This window comes from Balaenoptera acutorostrata, chromosome 11, assembly GCF_949987535.1.
Source record: "Balaenoptera acutorostrata chromosome 11, mBalAcu1.1, whole genome shotgun sequence".
Lineage (NCBI taxonomy): Eukaryota > Metazoa > Chordata > Mammalia > Artiodactyla > Balaenopteridae > Balaenoptera > Balaenoptera acutorostrata.
This window is the reverse complement of record NC_080074.1, coordinates 97,341,326-97,361,539: the sequence shown is the minus strand read 5'-3', so window position 1 is coordinate 97,361,539 and position 20,214 is coordinate 97,341,326. Positions and strand designations below refer to the sequence as shown.

At 36.8% G+C, this 20,214-nt stretch overlaps 1 protein-coding gene across 4 annotated transcripts in view; it reads right to left on the bottom strand.

The window, feature by feature from the left end:
- Positions 1-20,214, bottom strand: part of LRP6 (LDL receptor related protein 6) — a 185,290-nt gene that overhangs the window by 142,077 nt on the left and 22,999 nt on the right. The gene's annotated exons all lie outside the window — the stretch shown is intronic.

Genomic DNA, 20,214 nt, shown 5'->3' with positions numbered 1-20,214 from the left:
GGGGGAGGTGATGATAGAACAGTTCTATATCTTGATTGTGGTGGTGATACTGACAGAGACTCTAATTAAACTCCAGCCATGCTCCTGAGTCCCCTCCTCAACTATGCCTCAACCATGGCCTATAAAGACTTGAACAAAACACTAACAGTTTCATAGCTGCATCCCTAGGATAACTCCAGCCCCTCTTAAAATACCTGCCTGAAAAAACTCAAAGCTGCCAAAAGAATTTACTGTGTGTTCCAGCCAACACCTGAACATAGGGCTTCTGTCTGGCAGGACATGTGGGATGGTTAAGAGCTTTGGATAAGCAGCAATTAACCAATCCAGATAGTTTCACGTGGACCAATAACAAAAAGCTCCCCTTCCAGCCTCCTGTTATTTATCGCTTCCCCGACTCCACTGAACCCCCTCTCACCCCTTCTCAATGCCTTCATTCTCCCTTTAAAACACCAGGTCACTGCTGTACAAATTAAAGCCGAGCTCCATTCACGCTGGAGTTGTTTCCGTATTGCAGTAATATATTACTGATTAAAATCTGTCCTTACCATTTTAACTAGGGTCCAGCTTTGTTCACCTTTAACAGTACACAACTATATTCATTTGTCAAAATTCATAATACCATACAATAAAAAGGATGAATTTTACTGTATGTAAAATTATACCCCTATTAAAATAAGAAAAACAAACTTTGTAAACAACAACAAAAAGCTTCTGAACCATCAGCAATAATTCACCTCATTAATAGGGCAAAGAAAAATCACATGATCATCTGAAATGCTGAAAAGTCATGACAAACACCAATTCTAGAATTTTTGTTTCTATCAAACTAAACACATATGTCCTTTCTCTAAAACAGGAATAGGAAAACTATGAACAGGGGTTCAAATCTGATGCCTTGTTTTTGTATGGGTCCATGAGCTAAGAATGGTTTTTACATTTTTAAAGGGTTGTAAAAAAAAAAAAAAAAAAAGAGAAAGATGCAACAGAGACCATATTTGGCCAACAAAGACTAAAACGTTTACTAACTGGGCCTTTGCAGAAAACATTTGCCCACCCCTTGCTCTAACACCTTGCAAATGTGGTCCATGAACCAACAGCCTCAGAGAAATCTCAGGCTCCACACTAGAACTACTAAATCAGAATCTACGTTGTAATAAGAGAATAAAACTCAAGTATTATCTTTCCTTATAAATGTCTTTGTAACATCAGAAAATACACAGTAAATACATAGTAATCGTAGTATACACAACTCTAGAAAACACCAAGCAGTATTTCTAGGATAAATCTATAAAGCATTTGGCAAAATGCTCCTAGGTCAATTTGGAAAAACCATCAATTAAATCTCAATCATACTGTGACTCTATTTTCTGAACCCGAAATTATAGCTGACACAGTCCAACACCAAGATAAAATATTTTAAATCATTCTCCCCAGAAAAGTAGTAAGTATTCATGCCATTAGCTAAGCATAAAAGTTATAAAGACACTCCAAGGTTTTAAAGAAATATTTCCCCAATTATTTCATTCAAACCCTTCATCAAAAGAAAAAACAGAATCTGAATTTTCCCAAATCTTTATACGCATGTTATAGCCATTCATCTCAGCCTCCCAGAACGACTTGGAAACGGCCATTCTACAGTCTTTCCACAAACTGTTTAATTGAAAGTTAGGTACAAGTTATTACCACCAGTCAAACACTGTTGCTGTGTTTCCCCCTGGGAATGAGAGAGAGAAGGAAGGAGCATACCACATATATTGAATAATTTAAATAAAATTACAAATACTGCAAAATACAATCATGATTCTATGATCAAGGGATTTGTATTTGTATCAATACAAATCTCCCTCTTAACAGAAGGCATTCAACAATATGACTGGCAAAACTTAGGTCTGGATTTAGGACTCTGTCTCATTCTGTAAGATCTAACAAATCCTGCAATACTTAAGGCAAATGCTTAAAATATTAACTATAATTTTCAACTACTCCCACCTTGATTATAAAAAACTAAGGGACTTCCCTGGTGGCGCAGTGGTTAAGAATCCGCCTGCCAATGCAGGGGACACGGGTTCGAGCCCTGGTCCAGGAAGATTCCACATGCCACAGAGCAACTAAGCCCGTGCGCCGCAACTACTGAGCCTGCGTGCCTGGAGCCCACGAGCCACAACTACTAAAGCCCGTGCTCCGCAACAAGAGAAGCCACCGCACTGCAACGAAGAGTAGCCCCTGCTTGCCTCAACTAGAGAAAGCCCATGCACAGCAATGACGACCCAACGCAGCACAAAATAAATAAATAAATAATAAAAATAAATTAATTATAAAAAAATTTTTTAATTTAAAAATACGATTAATTCCAAGGCTGAAATTTCTATGTTTGATTGATTTGAGGTTAATGAACTAAACTCATTTAAGATGTATACTTGTATCTACAGTAAGTTAAATGTGAGCTTATACTAGTATCTCCAATTCTAATGCACTACCACATGGATCGCTGCAGCCTCCTTCCCTTGCTTGTCTGTAACCTCCCACTCCAACAGTAAGAAACCTGGTTCCCACCACCTACCACCTATCTTACTTGTTGAATTCTAGTATAGAATCAGAATTGTTAACCATGCCTCTATGGGAAGCAACATTATCAACTTGAGTACACTACTTATGTGCAGTTCCTTTTGCCTTTAGTCTTACAGGTTCCATGCATTTCCAAAGTTAATTAGGACAGTACCTTTTCTCCCCCGTTATATTCAGTGAGATTTTTTTCATACATTTCTAATAGAATTAGATGTTTGGCTCAGTCTGCATTTCATCCTGGGATCCTCCAACCAACTACATGTTTGTTTTTTTAATTTGCACACATTAAGGTTCACTTTCTGCTGTAGAGTTCTATGGGTTTTGACAAATTTACAGTGTGCTCTTTTATGATGCTTCTCATCCTCTATATACATATAACAGCTTACAAACAATTTTACTACTCATTCTTCAGGCAAACATACACATTTCCAAAGTCCTCTTTAATTCTTCTAAACAGAGTATACAGTCTACATGTTTGTAGGCTTATCTCCATGCACATAACATTATTTTCAACCTCTGAGGAGACAGTTCAGAAAATTTACTTTCAGATTGCTAACAGTTGTTTGCTCATGGTTAGGCTTCAAAGGAAAATGTTACAGAGTTATAAGAAAACAGACTTCATATCTTATTTTACAACCAAGTTCTGAGAGTTTCACTTAAGCCTCTATCATTAATAAAATTAGTGAAGGGCTTCCCTGGTGGCGCAGTGGTTGAGAATCTGCCTGCTAATGCAGGGGACACGGGTTCGAGCCCTGGTCTGGGAAGATCCCACATGCCACGGAGCAGCTGGGCCCGTGAGCCACAATTGCTGAGCCTGCGCGTCTGGAGCCTGTGCCCCGCAACGGGAGGGGCCGCGATGGAGAAAGGCCCGCGCACCGCGATGAAGAGCGGTCCCCGCACCGCGATGAAGAGCGGCCCCCGCTTGCCGCAACTGGAGAAAGCCCTCGCACGAACCGAAGACCCAATACAGACAAAAATAAATAAATTAATTAATTAAAAAAAAAAAAAATTAGTGAAAATTTAAAAAGACAGTTATGAATTCATTTTACTGCTTTCATTTCCACTTCAGTCTTCTTATATATTAACTGAGATGATGTGGATTCACTTACTTAGTTCAGTCTCACTGTAAGGATTCTTAAACAAAGTCAGTCTAGTCTAAACAGTATCTGTTTACTGTAGAAAAACAGTTTATGGTAATAAATAAAAGTATTATTAGACCCAATACCAATGGCTTAGGGAACTAGACTAAGGATATAAATAAGATATAAGAGCATACAGGTTCTATTCCCTGGATGCCTGCCCCAATCCAAAGCAAAACCTCTGAATATGTCTGGAACTCATCTATCGAAATTAAGATTCCAGATTATATTAAGTAAGATTCTTCTAGCTAATAAATATTGCATTATTTAAGCTTCATGTATTTAGATTTTTAATGCAACAAAAGCAAAAGCCCTAACTTCCAATTTCTAGTCCAGCATGTAAGAAGCTTAGAAACCACCACTCCATCCTAACAAGCAAAAACCTGAACTGAAAAAAATCAACAATTCTTCTTAGATCCATCAGAGAATTGGGTCACAGAGCAAATTGCTGATCCAAAAATTGGACAGACAGGCAGGCAGATACAGAGAATCATAATTTACCAGAGCAGAAAACTATGTGGGAACCAGTAGCAGGGTAGTAAAACCTAAACTGTAACTGATGAATTGCTAGAGACTTAGTGTAGATAAATCTGAAAGTTAAAAACTCCAGAGAGAACCAGTCATGAGGTGGCCCTCACACTTTCGTGAATTTTTCCTCCAGGAACTCTCCCAGGTCCTCACTGTGAAGATCAAAGAAAAATCCCCTCATGCTTCCAGCAATGGGAAGGAAAAAAATAATAATTTTTCAACTACATCAGAGTATTCTATTCTTCTTAACAAGGCCTGCCCTCAAGAGAAACTATTTTACCCTAACCTATTGGGCTTTTATCAGACCTGAGCGAAGGAAATACCCAACTCCAGTCTCCTCTAGCTATCCTGCCCCACCTAAGGGGATGGAAAAAAAGACACATTTGTGAAGCTCCCAGCCCAGGAACTAGAAGACTCACTAAAAGACTGAGACCTACTCACAGAACTACAGAACATATCCCCTCTTCCAGCACATTACTAAAGGCCTATTTACTGCAGTCCCTTTTGCCCAGTACATTATGTTCAGCTTTCAACAAAAAAATACAAGGCTTATTTACTAAAAGGAAAAAAAGTTTGAAGAGACAGAGCAAGCATCAGAACCAGACTCAGATATGGCCAGAATGTTGGAATTATGAGATCAGGAACTTAAAACAACCATGATTAATATGCTAAGGACTCAAATGGAAAAAACAGGCAACATGCAAGAACAGACAGATAATATAACCGGAAAGATTCTAAGAAATTCTAAAAAAGAAACAAAAAGAAGTGCTGGAGATCAAAAACACTATAACAGAAATGAATGCCTTTAATGGGCTCATTAAGAGACTGGACACAGCTGAGGAAAGAATCTCTGTATTTATAAAATGTCTACAGAAATTTCCAAACTAAACAGCAAAGAGAAAAAAGATTGGGGGAAAAAAAAAAAAAAAGGCACAATATCCAAGAACTATGGGACAACTAAAAAAGGTATATCATATGCATAATGGGAATCCCAGAAGGCAAAGAAAAAGAGAAAGAGCTATTTGAAGCATATTCTAATTTGAAGAATATTCTAATAACTTAGAATTTTCCCAAATTAGTATCAGATACCAAACCACAAATCTAAGCAGCTCAGAGAACAGCAAGCAGGAAAAGTGAAATACTTAAAAGAGTTGAAAGGGAAAAACCTGTCAATCTAGAATTCTGTAACCTGCAAAATTATCCTTCAAAAGTGAAGGGGAAATAAAGACTTTCTCAGAAAAACAAAAATTGAGGGGATTTATTGCCTACAGACCTGCTTTGCAAGAAACGAAGTTTTTCAGAGAGAAGGAAAATGATACGGGTAAGAAACTCAGATCTACATTTAAAAAAAAAAAAAAGAGTATTAGAGAAGGAATGAATGAATGTCAAACAAACTTTTCTCTTTTTATTTTCTTTTTCTTATTCTTTTTTTTAATTTTATTTATTTTTGGCTGCGCTGGGTCTTCGTTGCTGCGTGCCGGCTTTCTCTAGCTGTGGTGAGCATGGGTTACTCTTCGTTGCACTGCGTGGGCTTCCTTCCCACTGCCGTGGCTTCTCTTGTTGCAGAGGACGGGCTCTAGGGCACACAGGCTTCATTAGTTGTGGCACGTGGGCTCCCCAAAGGCAGCTAAATTACGTGTCCAAAGGAAGGAATAAGAAAGAGAGACTGAAAGAGATTACAGTAAATGTTATTCTAAAATGTCTCCAGTCAATGCAATGACCTTTCAGCACAATGAGGCTCTCTGCTTGGGTCTTCTCCACAATGGTCACACTATAGTCTTTCCTATGTTTCAGGCTCAGAATCTGCTTTATGAGACTTTGTCTTTCTCTAGAGAGTGCGGAAAAAAATGGTAATGGGCCCTAGAGAGCCAGGAGAGAAGCATTCATGGCACTCGGGGATGAAGCACTGAAGCTGATTCAAACGGAATGGAAGCCCCGCTCAGGACCCTTGCACAGATATGTGATGTTGGACAACTATGGTAGCTGATCTCATCACTGGGAATTCCATTTCTGCAAACCCAAAATCATCATTCAACATGAGGGGAGGAGAAAAACCCTGGAGAGAGGGGAAAAAGAACATCCACTGGTATATGTCCTCCAAAATCAAAGTATCCTCCATATCCAAAGTAGATACAGAGGATTTAACTCTGTATTTTGAGTTTGATTACCTAAGAGCTTTATTTGGGCCAGGTGAGGGGACAAAGTTGAATTACAACATTTTAACACTGTCAAATGAATATCACTTTATATCCCTTAGTCAAAGTGTAGCACAAGACAAGACTAGCATGCTCTGCCCTCATATGTAATCCAGACATGGCACAAATACACAATATCTCTATAAATATGAGTGACTCTACTACTCTAGGTACTGGAAGAAATTTAAGGTTCAGTCTATGTATCAGAAAGAGATTATGTGACCTAGAAAAACTCTAAGTTTACAAAAGAGATTTTAAACTTCCCAGTTAACTTTTTTAACTTTATAGTTTTCCCCATTAATCTATTATAGTACATAATTTAAAGCAAAATTGAATCCTTTAGAAGTTTGTCATTTTTCAACATGATTCTATGACTTCAAAATTTCCAGAAACTTTACACAGCTGGGGTAGAGCTGCCAACAAGAAGCATCATGGGGCAATGAATGTCAATAAGTCATGAAGAGTTATATCTGCATTGGGGAGGTGAAGGAAGGTCATTTCCAGCCCAAAAATATATAGCATATACACAGACTCTGGCTCTCACTGTTAAGTTGCATAAGAGAATATGAAAAAATCAGGATGATATGGTAAAGGGCACCGGCTAAAAGCTTGAATGACAAACTAAGGTGTTAGATTTAATAAAGAACAATATTTAGGGGCTACTCCTTTTAAGACAGTAGATTTAATAAAGAACAATACTTAGGGGCTACTCCTTTTAAGACAGTTACTCCTTAAAGGGGGGATGGGCACCAGCCAATAAGAGAAAGATGTAAACGTTTTATTTAAAGATCAACTAGTAGGATGGAGAACATCAAGATTGCCAGCAGAATAGAGACTTCAGGATGCAGAGAAAAAAGAGGAAAAAAAAATTCTCCAGATTATCTGTTAGGATATCACATAAACATTTTCTATTATTAAAATGAAGAAAAGAGTATTTGACACTGAGGCCTGAAGACCTCCCCCCTTAACCCAGCTGCCTAAAAACTAAGACTATGAGGTGAACTCCTTGACGACATCATTTTATTTTGGACTCTTTCCAAAAATAAAAAATAACTGGGGTACACATATTAAGGAGTCAGTTTGGTTCGGCTTAGTTGTTTTGTTTTGTTTGGGCAGTTAACCTAGCTTAGTAACCTATGGTTACCTAAAAGCACTTAACAATAAAGTTGCTAAATTCAACTAGTTGTGTAATATATTCTACAAACACTTTTTATCAGCATAATTTAAAAGCCAAAAGGATACCTAAAGTATCCTTTAGGAAATACAAGAGTGTTTGATAAATATCTCCTATGGCTTCTCAAAAGCCAAGTTACAGGCTCACATAAGAGAAATCTCTCTTCAGCAACAATTATTACTAACTCTCCAATTATGTAGTCTGTTTGGCCTCTAATTTATTTTGGCTCTGGATTCTATCTGGGCTTTGCATTAAGAGAATATAAACATATCTACTTGATACTGAAGAATTAAATACATGTGGTTACAGCTCCACTTTGCCAGAGTGTGCACATCTGCTATTCATCAAAAATCATGAAAACCAGTGCCAGGCTGCTATATGCTGTTCACTAGTTTCCACACAAATGTAATTTTATTGCTGTATCTGGCATGATATCCATTTGCAACGCTTTCTGGAAAATAATTTTTAAATGGAGTAAAGGGTAGAAGATCGGCTTCATTTTAATTAGGAAGTAATTAAAGTAAAGAAAACAGTGAGTTTTCAAGACATCAAAATTTCTTATGCCAGTAAAGTAAAAATATCTCAACTGTCAATCAGACTAGATAGCAGCCATTTTACACAAATTTATTACAATCCTAAGCATATAATTTCTATGATTAGGTAAGGAAAAAATAATATATTTTCCAAAATATTTACAGACTCCTAACCTAGTATGTATACTTAATTTGAATCCAGCTTCCCCTAACAAAAATACTCAGAAATGTTCAGTTTCAATAAAGTTAAACAAAAGGGATACATTTTCACCCTTTACAAGATGTAATTACATTCAAAGGTGACTAATTAAGACAACATTTAGAATTGAGTCATAAAATCTAAGTGAACCAGATCTATACCAGGTGATAAACCACTTCATGATCCTTTAAGTTACTTATATAATCCTACCTATAATTAAAAGAAGTCATTAGTACATATATTAGTAAGTATGAATAATGCCCAACTATCATGCACATATATCCACAATAAGAAAAGGTAATATTTAAAAACATAAAAGTTAGAATTTCTATTTCTGGTAATTTGATAACAGCATAACCAGAAAACCCTCCTTTTACAAAACACCTAGAACCACCGGTAAGTGTTTTTACTTGATTTATACATTGCTATGGTCTGAATGTTTATGTCTACTCAAAATTCCTGTACTGAAATCCTCAAAGATGATAGTATTAGAACGTGAGGCCTCTGGGAGATGCTTAGTCATAAGGGCAGAGCTGTCATGAGTGGGATTAGTGCCTTATACAAGAGGCTCCAGAAAGACCCGTAGGCCCTTCCACCACATAAGGACACAGAAGGAAGGTGCATGAACCAGGAAGAGGGCCCCCACCAGAAGTGGACCAAGCTGGCACCTTGATCTTGGACCTCCCAGCCTCCAGAACTGTACACCAGGGGTCCCCAACACCTGAGCCACGGACCGCTACCAGTCCACAGCCTGTTAGGAACCAGGGCCACACAGCAGGAGGTGAGCGGCGGGGGAGCGAGCAAAGCTTCATCTGCCGCTCCCCATCACCCGCACTACCGCCTGAACCATCCCCCCCACCCCCCGTGGAAAAACTGTCTTCCAAGAAACCGGTCCCTAGTGCCAAAAAGGTTGGGGACTGCTGCTGTAAGCAATAAAATTTCTATTGTTATAAGCTACTCAGTCTGTGGTGTATTGTAATAGCAGCCCAAATGGACTGATACACATATATACACAAAATAAAAATACATAAACACTCCTTTAAATGTACAACTAAGGTATGAAAGTAGGGGAAATCTCTTAGAGAGCCAAAAATTAATAGGGAAATAAAAAGCAGTACACACCTGATGCTACAGCCACCCTGCAGGTTACTCTCATCTCAGAAACTGAGGAACTTCTGTTCCAGTGGCAAAGCAGGGAAAAAGACAAGGCCTTGACACACAAGATGCACTGGGTTAGAAGTAAGATTTTTGCACAAAGCACAGACCCTTGGGGAACAATGAAGTAGAAAAATCTGCCATTGGTAGGAGGCAAAGAAATCTTCTGCCTTGGCCTAGGCTCTGAAAATGTGGGAAAAATCACCAAAGACTCTGTAATCACAAGATGCCCTCACATAGGTTTAGAGTTTGAATTTATTCTATCTACGTTGTACAGGAACTCCAAATTCCAAAAATTAAATAGAAAAAATGTTCTCTGCTTGATAACATAGGTATATACACATGTCAAAACTGCAATGAAAATCTGTGCATTTTAGTACATGTAAGCTATACTTCAGTTTAAAAATAAAGTGGTCCCTGGAAACACCTCTAGGGTGCTTGGCAAAAACAAACCTCTCTGGAGTAATATGCCCCCCCCGCCTCGCCAAGAAGCCACTCAGAATTCTCATAGACAACCCCTCTGAAGATCAGCTCACAATTCAAAACTATAAAACACCTAAGGAAACAGTTCACCTTAAGAATCAGCAAATATAGCAAAGAACAGAAGTGGATTTCTAAGAACTTCAGACAACTGAACAATCTGATAGACATTTATAAGTGCTTTAAATGATTAAAACACATAAAAGATAAACTAAAATACATGGGACAGGACATCATAAAACAGTAACAGACATCCCTAACACAACAATACAAGAACTGATACTCGGTGGATGTTAAAACAATCAACAGATGAGGAACTGGATACTGGCATGGTACAAAAGGATCATCCCACAGATTGCACGAAGGATATAAGAGGAAAAGCTCAATATTATAATAAGAATATTAACTTTCATCATCTGAATCTACTGAATATTAGCATCACTACAAGTAGGACAAAACATTTCTGATGTGATGAATACAAAGTACTCAGTACTACCTATGAAGCATTTGTGCCAAAACACTGAATTCGTTGCAAACCAAGTCTCCTATCATAAATTTTAATTTTACAAGAAATGTAAAGGAGGGCTTCCCTGGTGGCGCAGTGGTTAAGAATCCGCCTACCAACACAGGGGACACGGGTTCGAGCCCTGGTCCGGGAAGATCCCACATGCCGCGGAGCAACTAAGCCCGTGCGCCACAACTACTGAGCCTGCGCTCTAGAGCCCGTGAGCCACAACTACTGAGCCCACATACCTAGAGCCCATGCTCCGCAACATGAGAAGCCACTGCAATGAGAAGCCCATGCACTGCAACGAAAAGTAGCCCCCGCTCGCCGCAACTAGAGAAAGCCCGCGCACAGCAACAAAGACCCAACTCAGCCAAAAATAAATAAATAAATAAATAGATAGATAGATAGAAAGAAATGTAAAGGAATAAAAGTAAGTCAAACATCCAAATAACTCTTAAAAAACCCAAAATCTGGAACATTCTACAAGAAAACTGTAGAATCATTTCAATAAGTCAAGAGGGTGAGAGGAAAAAAAAGATGGGGGGGACTGTTCTAGACAAACTTAAAGAGACATAATCAAATGCAACTTATGAAGCTTGTTTTAAATCCTAATTCAAACACGCCAACTGTAACACAGCATTTCTGAGGCTATGAAAGATATCAGAATATAGAATAAGTAAACTATAATATTAAAGACTTGTGCATTTGGGGTGTGTGGAAGACAATGGTACTGTGGTTATGGAGAAAAATGTCTATTTTTCAGAGATGCAACATAAAGTGAGATGTCACTGTGTGATCTGCTTTAAAACACATCAGCTAACAAAACAGCCTAAACTTCTAAACACAGGAGAGTAGCTGAATAAGCTATGCTATATTTGCACAATGGAATAGTAGGCAGTCTCAAAAAAAAGAATGAGGAAGAGCTCTATGAAATGATATGAAGTGATATTCAGGATATATTATTAAGTTAAAAAAGAAAGTACAAAAAAACTCTTTAGTATTTCTTTCATGTAAGAAAAAAAGGGAATATAATAAGAAAATTTATACGTATCAGCTCATTTGCACAAAAAAGAATTCCAAGAAGATAAAACCAGAAATAAATGATAATAAGATATCCTAGAGGACAAATGGGAACAAGCTGGAAAGAAAGTGAAAATGGGACCATGGTAGAAGGATAGGGAGGACGGACACTACTCTGAGTAAAGCTTTTTGTGTTATTTCTAACTCTTAGAAACATGGTAATTGTTTCACATAACCCCAAAACAAATTGATAATTAAAATCAACCAGGATATGGGGGGTGGGGATTCAAAATGGAACACAAACAGTAATAAATGTATTACAAATGTCACACTGCAATGGGTGGGAAAGAAAAGAAATTACCTAAATAAATTTGGAAAACAGTATTTTGACTCTACTGACAATATTTTCATAGTAGTGTATTCTAGACAGTAAATTTGTTTCTCACAAGAGTAGAGGTTAGCAATTCTGAAATTCTTGTATACTAGGATTGAGCAAGTAAGAAAATACATTGTGGACAATGAGAACCAGGTTTCTCACTATCATAGACTGGAAAAACAACCTATCAAACAAACGGTGTGGGGGGAGAAGACTATAACACAATTCTGTAAGCAGTGGATTGGAATTGGAGATATCAACACGAACTCTTTTTTTAAAATATGTAGATACAGATAGAAACACACAGAACTGGGTGTATGCATATACATACATGTATTTCTTAACTCTGTCCACTGAGAGGACTTAAAAGCAATGAAAACCCAGTATGAGCACACCGAGCTTCCAGATCTTAATTTCTCAATACCATTTTCCAATCAAAGGAGAACAGAGCCCCTTGGAGAAATGGTTGATTCTAAGGGTGAAGCAGAAGAAGGACAAGTTGAATCTGGAACATCTTGTGCTATGCAGATAGTAAAAAAAAAAAAAAGGTTTAAAAAATGATGAGGGCCTGTCAAAAGGACACAGGAGCAAACTTGAAGGAACTCCCAATGGCAAAATCTGGGACAACACTAAGCAAGAAATAATGACACTAATGGATTATAACCTATAGAATAAACAAGTGCCCAAGTCCATACTAGTATAAATAATTGGATAAATGAATAAATAGGAAAGACAGGAAAGCTCTTCCTTAAGATGGAATTCTAACTGATAATGCATGTAATAGGAACAATAGGACTAGAAATATTGCCATTTGGCAAACACCACAGTAATAATTGTTGCAGGCAAAAACCATTAAAAAATGCTGAAAAGTATGATAAGAAACAGGATAACTGCATAGCTTCAAATATTTATTACAAGGGGGAAAAAAGTAAATACACAAAAAAATAAAAACCAACCTGGCAGACAACACCATAAGCAAGTGATCAAATGTTACATCGCCAGTATCTACATCATGCACCTGCTGATATGATGCCCAGAGAAGAGCACAACACGACCTCTGCCATGCCAAAAATGTATAACCAATCACAAGAAAACATCAGACAAATCCTAAATGAGGGACAGTCTACAAAATGGCCAGTAATCTTCAAAAGGTCAAGGTTACGAAGACAAAGACTGGTTAAATGTCCAGATTAGAAAAGACTAAGGAAATAACAACTAAATGCGACATGGGATCCTAGTCCACAAAAAGGACTCTAGTGGGAAAACTGGAGAAATTCAAATATGGTCTACAGATTAGTCAATGGTATTTTATCAACATTAATTTCCTGATCTAAGATAACTATTCTATGATTACATAAAATATAATATTAGGGGAAGCCAGGTAAAGGTTATACAAGAACTATACACTATTTTTGTAACTTTTTTATAAGTCTAATATTATTGATAACACTATTTTCTCTATGTTCATGTAGGCTGACATTTTCTCATAATAAGTCCTTTAAATGAGGGGCACAAAGAACTTCTAGAAAAGCAAAATACAATTGCTGATATTAAAAAATCAACTGACTCAAACTGTAAAATTAGGCACAGCTTAAGAAAGAATTAATTATCTGGAAGGCACGTGCAAAAACTAACCAGAAAGTGGCCTAGAGAGATAAAGATACAGAAGATATGAAAGCAAGATTAAGAGGCAAGGAGCAGAAAATTACATGGTCCTCATACATCAAACGGGAGATCCAAAGGCGACTAAAGAGAATGAAGGGTAAGTAAGAAAATAAGGGATAATAATTCTCTAGAATTAATAAATAACAATAATGATTACATTCTAGAAACAAGAGCTCTAAAGCAGGATAAATAAAAACATAGTCACATCTAGACACAAAGTGAACAAAGCTGCAAAATATCAAAAATTAAGGGATGGGGCTTCCTTGGTGGCACAGTGGTTAAGAATCCGCCTGCCAATGCAGGGGACGGACACGGGTTTGAGACCTGGTCCGGGAAGATCCCACATGCCGCGGAGCAACTAAGCCCATGCGCCACAACTACTGAGCCTGCACGCTAGAGCCTGTGAGCCACAACTACTGAGCCCGCATGCTACAACTACTGAAGCCTGTGCACCTAGAGCCTGTGTTCTGCAACAAGAGAAGCCACCGCAATGAGAAGCCCACGCACCACAACAAAGAGTAGCCCCCGCTCACCGCAACTAGAGAAAGCCCGCGCACAGCAACGAAGACCCAATGCAGCCAAAAATCAAATAAATAAATAAATAAATAAATAAATAATTTAAAAAAAGTTAAGGGATGTTTAAGGACTCCCCTGGTGGTACAGTGGTAAAGAATCCACCTTCCAATAAAGGGGACATGGGTTCAATCCCTGGTCAGGGAACTAATATCCCACATGCTGCAGGGCAACCAAACCTGTGCGCCACAACTACACAGCCCACACGCCCTGGAGCCCACGTGCCACAACTTGAGAGAGAAAACCCGCACGCCACAACTAGAGAGGAGCCCGGGCGCCGCAACTAGAAAGAAGTCCAAGGAGACTGCGCGCCGTAACGAAAAAGATCCGGCTTGCCTCAACAAAGATCCCACGCGCCACAGCTAAGACCCGACACAGCCAAAATAAATAAATAAATAAGGCAAATAAATAAAATAAATAAATTTTTTTTAAAAAAATTAAGGGATTTCTAAGGGCTGCTTTTAAGCAACCAGAAAAAAATAATAATAATAAATTACTTGCCAAGCAACAATAATTAGAAACAGCAGACTTCTCACAGCAACAATTAAAGTCATAATACCCTCAAAGGACGAAGTGCAAATAACTATCACAAAGAATTCTATAATCAAATAATTATCATTCCAAGAATGAGGACAAAATAAATACATTTTCAGACAAAGATCAAGAGTTTACCATCAACAGACCTCTGCTGAAAGGAATATTAAAGAACATAACTGCAAGCAGAAGGAAGCTGAACACAAATGGATTAAGTGGGATGCAAAAAAAAAAAGTAAAATAAGAAATTAGTACAGTGAGTAAATCTAAAACACAGAATTTATAAAATCCTCCTTTAAATAAAGCTACCATGTTGCATTTTTAAAGTAATTAAATGTGCAAAAAAAATGGCTTTAGCAAGATACCTTTCATGATGAAAAAAGCACCAAACGTGGAACTGGAAAATCTCAACCAAGAATCTGACTTTCTCTTATTTTAGCCAAAGGCCTAAGTTTCTTCAGCCAAAAAGTGAAGGCATTTAGCTAGAAGATCCTTAAAATTCCCTACCAGTCCCAGGATTTAATGGGCAGAAAATAGGCTTCCCCAATTGACCAGGACACTTTTAAAAATGTAAATTATTGAGAGTTCAGAGCAAGATATTTCACACTCAGAACCAGTGCTTGAGGATATGGAGCTTTATAGATAACTGGCTATCTGCTTCTGTGCAAAAACTATGGAAATGGATATGATCTTAGAGAAAGAATATAGAAAATGATGCATTTTAAACTTGAAGAGTTAATAAAGAAAGGAAAAGGGTGGTCCAAGTGGTAGGAAAACGAACAGTATAAAAATGAGAAAGTCTTAAGAGAAAATTTCTAAAAGGAATATGGTATCAATATCAAATGCTGCACAAAAAAAAAAATACTGAAGACAATCATTTTATTCCTACTTCACAAATTCGCTATCACAGACTCCTCCTTCCAAAATCTTAAAGGTTCAATGACAGAAATACCAGGAGCAATCAAACTAATTTGCTATAACTGCTAAAGAGCCAATCATACTGGAATACAGCAAGGGTATGTAAGATCTCCAAAATGCAGAGAACTCAGTTAAAGGTATCCTATTCTTTACTCTCATAAAATTTCATTGTTCATTGTTCTCCTTGTTAAGGATAAATTACAAGGTCAATGCTGCAAGCAAGGATAGCTTTTAGCAAAGAAAGCTATTAAGAGACTGGGCTAGGTCATACTGCAAATACTCCCTTTCAATATTCCTTCAATAAAAGTGGGCCTTGGAGATACAGAACATAAAAATATCAGACCACATAATCAAAACTCAATTTGAGATGTGATGTATATCACTAGATATAAAGAATTAAAAACTGGATGAGGGTTAAGATGTTTATAAGAGGAAAGACCAACACTAACATTTAAGAATACATATAAATATACACACCCGTTTATTTATTCTTTTTTTAATTGTTGAATTTTATTATTTTTTTATACAGCAGGTTCTTATTAGTCATCAATTTTATACACATCAGTGTATACATGTCAATCCCAATCGCCCAATTCATCACATTTATTTATTCTTTAAAAAAAAATGTTTTCACTTCCAAGGGCCTTGATTCCTATCCCAGAGGCTGGTAAAGCTAAGCCTATTATCCAGATTTCCTGGATTAGTGGCTTTTCTTACACACTCTCTTAATTTTTAAATAATCTCAAAAACACCTATCTCCAAACATATCTGAATATATATAGTCTGCCTAAAAGTAATGGGCCACATTTTCCACTCTTCATACAAAAAGAATCCTTCGCCATTTAAAAATATGAAAAAATTTTTCAGTTTACATCAAGTGGAACTGGAAAAGTTTTAAACTAGAGGTGAAACAACCTTAAAAAAGTGTGATGACATATGCAATAAGGGCAGTAGAAACAAAATTTTAAGAAGAATCTGTTCTGCAGAAACACAATTCTAAGTGTAACATACCTAAATTAGACTTGAATATGTAATTGTAAAATACAATTTTTAAAATTAGAGTACTTTCTTAGGGCTTCCCTGGTGGCACAGTGGTTGAGAATCTGCCTGCCAATGCAGGGGACACAGGTTCGAGCCCTGGTCCGGGAAGGTCCCACATACCACGGAGCAACTAAGCCACTGCACCACAACTACTGAGCCTGCGTGCCATGACTACTGAAGCCCGCGCGCCTAGAGCTGGTGCTCCGCAACAAGAGAAGCCACTGCAATGAGAAGCCTGCACACCGCAACAAAGAGTAGTCCCCGCTCGCCGCAACTAGAAGAAAGCCTGCGCACAGCAATACAGCCAAAAATAAAAATAAATTAAAAATTAAGAGTACTTTCTTTAAATGTCTGACTTTTAAAACTTAAACAATGTCAAAATTGAAAGGAACTCATCATTCTAGAGATGAGGAAATTGAGATCCAAGAAAATGAAGTAACTTGCTTGGTAAATAACAGAGCAAGATGTGATATGAAACATGCTCCAGTGAGTGTATTTTTATAAAATATGATCTTGAAAACTTGAAATGAAAAGACTAAAAATCTTAATTATGTTTTAAATTAACAATTGCAGTCAAAGCCATAGTGATTTAGAATTCACAGGACCATACTAAAATTTACATTTGCTTAGAAAACAAATGTCCCTAACAAGGATAATTAATAGAATTATAAAAGAAAATATAAAGTCCAGCCACTCAGAAATATTTACTGAATACTTACTATGTGGCAGGAACTATTTTAGTCACCTGGGATATACCAGTATAGAAAATACTTTTAAACATACTCAAGTTATGACAATTATATGTACATAATTGGTAAAGAAATTATAAATCATTCTTTTTTCCACTGAACTAGTTCTGCAAGCATTTTTAAAGCAGAACTTTTAGTGTTGTTAATATTATTCTTAACAATGATAAAAATGTACTTTTTAAAATATGTATCATTCAAAGCTATTCAGTATGAATTCACTTCAGACTGAATCACTAAAATTTAACTTTCTAAAAAATATCCAGAACGATTTGGAATATGAACAGATCCTTAACAAACAAAAAACCCTTAGAACTGCTGTATCTGTACCTGAAACAGTAGGTCCTCAGCATCACTAAGATTAGTACAGTCACTGTGGATCAGATTAAGGAGTTCCACCATTAGGAGCAGCCACACAGGAATCACCTCTCACTATAAAGTAAGGATACTGCTTTCTAGAACCATGGTTGTTCATTTCTGGAACAATTTCCATACACACGTTTTCCTGCTCCTTATTCTGAATTCTACACTGCCAGTCACTCAAAAGAAAAAAAAATCTCAGACTAGCAGAGGCCAAATTTAGGGAGGGAAATAAAAATCTTCCTTCAGTCTAGGCTAAATGGACTGACTGCACAAAGAACTCCATACATCCAAAAGCACACAGATTTCTGCACCAGTTCCCAGGGTTCAAACAATACCAGTCATTCAATAGCTTTCCTTTTACATAAGCTGCTGTGAGAGCGCTCAGTCAGCTCTTCTGAACCTCATAACCCAGGATCCCGGAACTCTGATAAAGCCACCTTTTTCCTCAGCTCTGTTTTCATGTACTTTCTCTGGAAAGCAAACTTCATTTTTCCCCTAAAAAATAAATCTGAAAATCATCTCTTCTGTTTGATAAGTGATATACTCAATCCAAAATTACTATTCCATTAAAACTAAAAGCATTAACATAAAACCTAAGATCAATACCGAAAAACTGTTTGATAAAATATATTTTTAAATGCATGAGTTTAAAATATAATTTTAAATACGCTTCATCTTGCTAATTACCAAATGATGCCACTTGTCTGCATTCTATTTGCTTCCAGTTGCACAACTCAAAAAATAGCCATCTGACACAGAACTTTCAAAAAATTAAAAGAAATTTTAGAACTGTTGAAGGGGGGGAAAAGTGAATTTACACACACATACACACTCAACACTAACTACAGACATCAAAAATAATGAAAGACATTTCTTTGAGTGTTTGACCACACCCCCATTTAGGCCTCAGGAAAAATATACATATTCCTTCACTGAACATCCCTTAGAAGCTTAAATAACAGTACTTTCTACCTTCAAAGCACATTATTATTGATTCTTCCAGTATCCTTTACCAGCTGAGTCTTTGGCAAATTCAAACTTTAAATATTAGTAAATATTTAAGCCACGGAAACGCTAATGTAAATACTTTTTAATCATATGGCAAACCTACTTCCTAAGACACTTATCAGACCTGCCACCCAGAAGTGAAACTCAGTTTTAGGGGACAAAATGAGAATGATTCATTTACTTATTAAATTATCAGCTCCTGAATAGTCAATAGTTGCCTATAAATTCATCTCCCTTGACTATGTACTATCACATAATCATTACCCCTTATAGAAATGATAAGATGCTACTCCAGAATTGTGATAATCTAGCTATTTTATCCACCCATCCTCCTTAAGAGTTCTGTGGCCCTTCTAATTCCTTTAACACTCTTTCCCTCTCCACATACATACTACATAATGCAAATAAACATGCTCTGAAAAATGAAAAGTTCTCTCTCCTAAGTTTTCTCTCCTTAAATAAAATAGTAAATCCTTAAAGATATTCCCCCTCTCCACAAGAAGAACACAAAAAGCAGAGCTCTGAACATACTAACCATTTAACAGATATTTGGGGAAATTTCCATCATCACCCTTAGAGTTATAAGATTGAATCTGTCAAAAATGGGGGAAAAAAAAAAAGAACTATTTATCTTTTCATCAACGTATTACTCCCTAATAACCACTGAAAGCACCAAAACCCTGTGTGTTCTGTGAAGCAGTAACCTCAGAAACATTTCAACACTCCCTGAGACTTAACGAACTTTGTTGGCAAAACAGATTCCATTTCTCAAAAATACCCTGCAAGTTCTCAAGAAGCAAATTCTTCAATCAATACAGTTTACCACACATTCAACATCTGTGACCTTCTCCTTGGGACACACAAACCTTTTTCCTACCACTAGAGTCAGTACAATATTTTCTGATGCTTTATTAAAAGACCATCTGACTTTAGCAGATACCTCTTAATGCCCCTCTAAAAATACATTTTTTATATATTATATAAAGTATACATAATATATATGTTTTCTAGAACTTCTCACCCTAAAATTTCACTCACCATTGCCCATGTTATCTTTTATAGTCAGAAAAGGCTTTTCATTTTCCTATAACATTGTATCTTCTTTAACTTTTGTCACCAAAAAGGGCCTGATATCAAGAGAAAGGAGCATATATAAACCTTTCTTTCATTTTTCCCAAATTTTCATTTATTACATAATATTAATCCACTGCCTTCTATAAATGAGTTTTAAAGCATTCCAACATACTTGAAAGTCAAAGAAAACGAAGTACTAAAAGAGTTATTCACAGGTTATTTATCTTTAGATTTTAAACAATTATTAGTAACTCATTTCAGGTTCATGTTTAGTTATCTATACCTAGCCATGACAGACTCTGGCATGACAATGTATTCAATAGATAAATAGCAAGGAATTGTATATGGCAGGACTGAAACACAGTAACAGAGAAGCACCTGGGGACACAGTTCACATTTTATAATAAGATCTGCCCATAG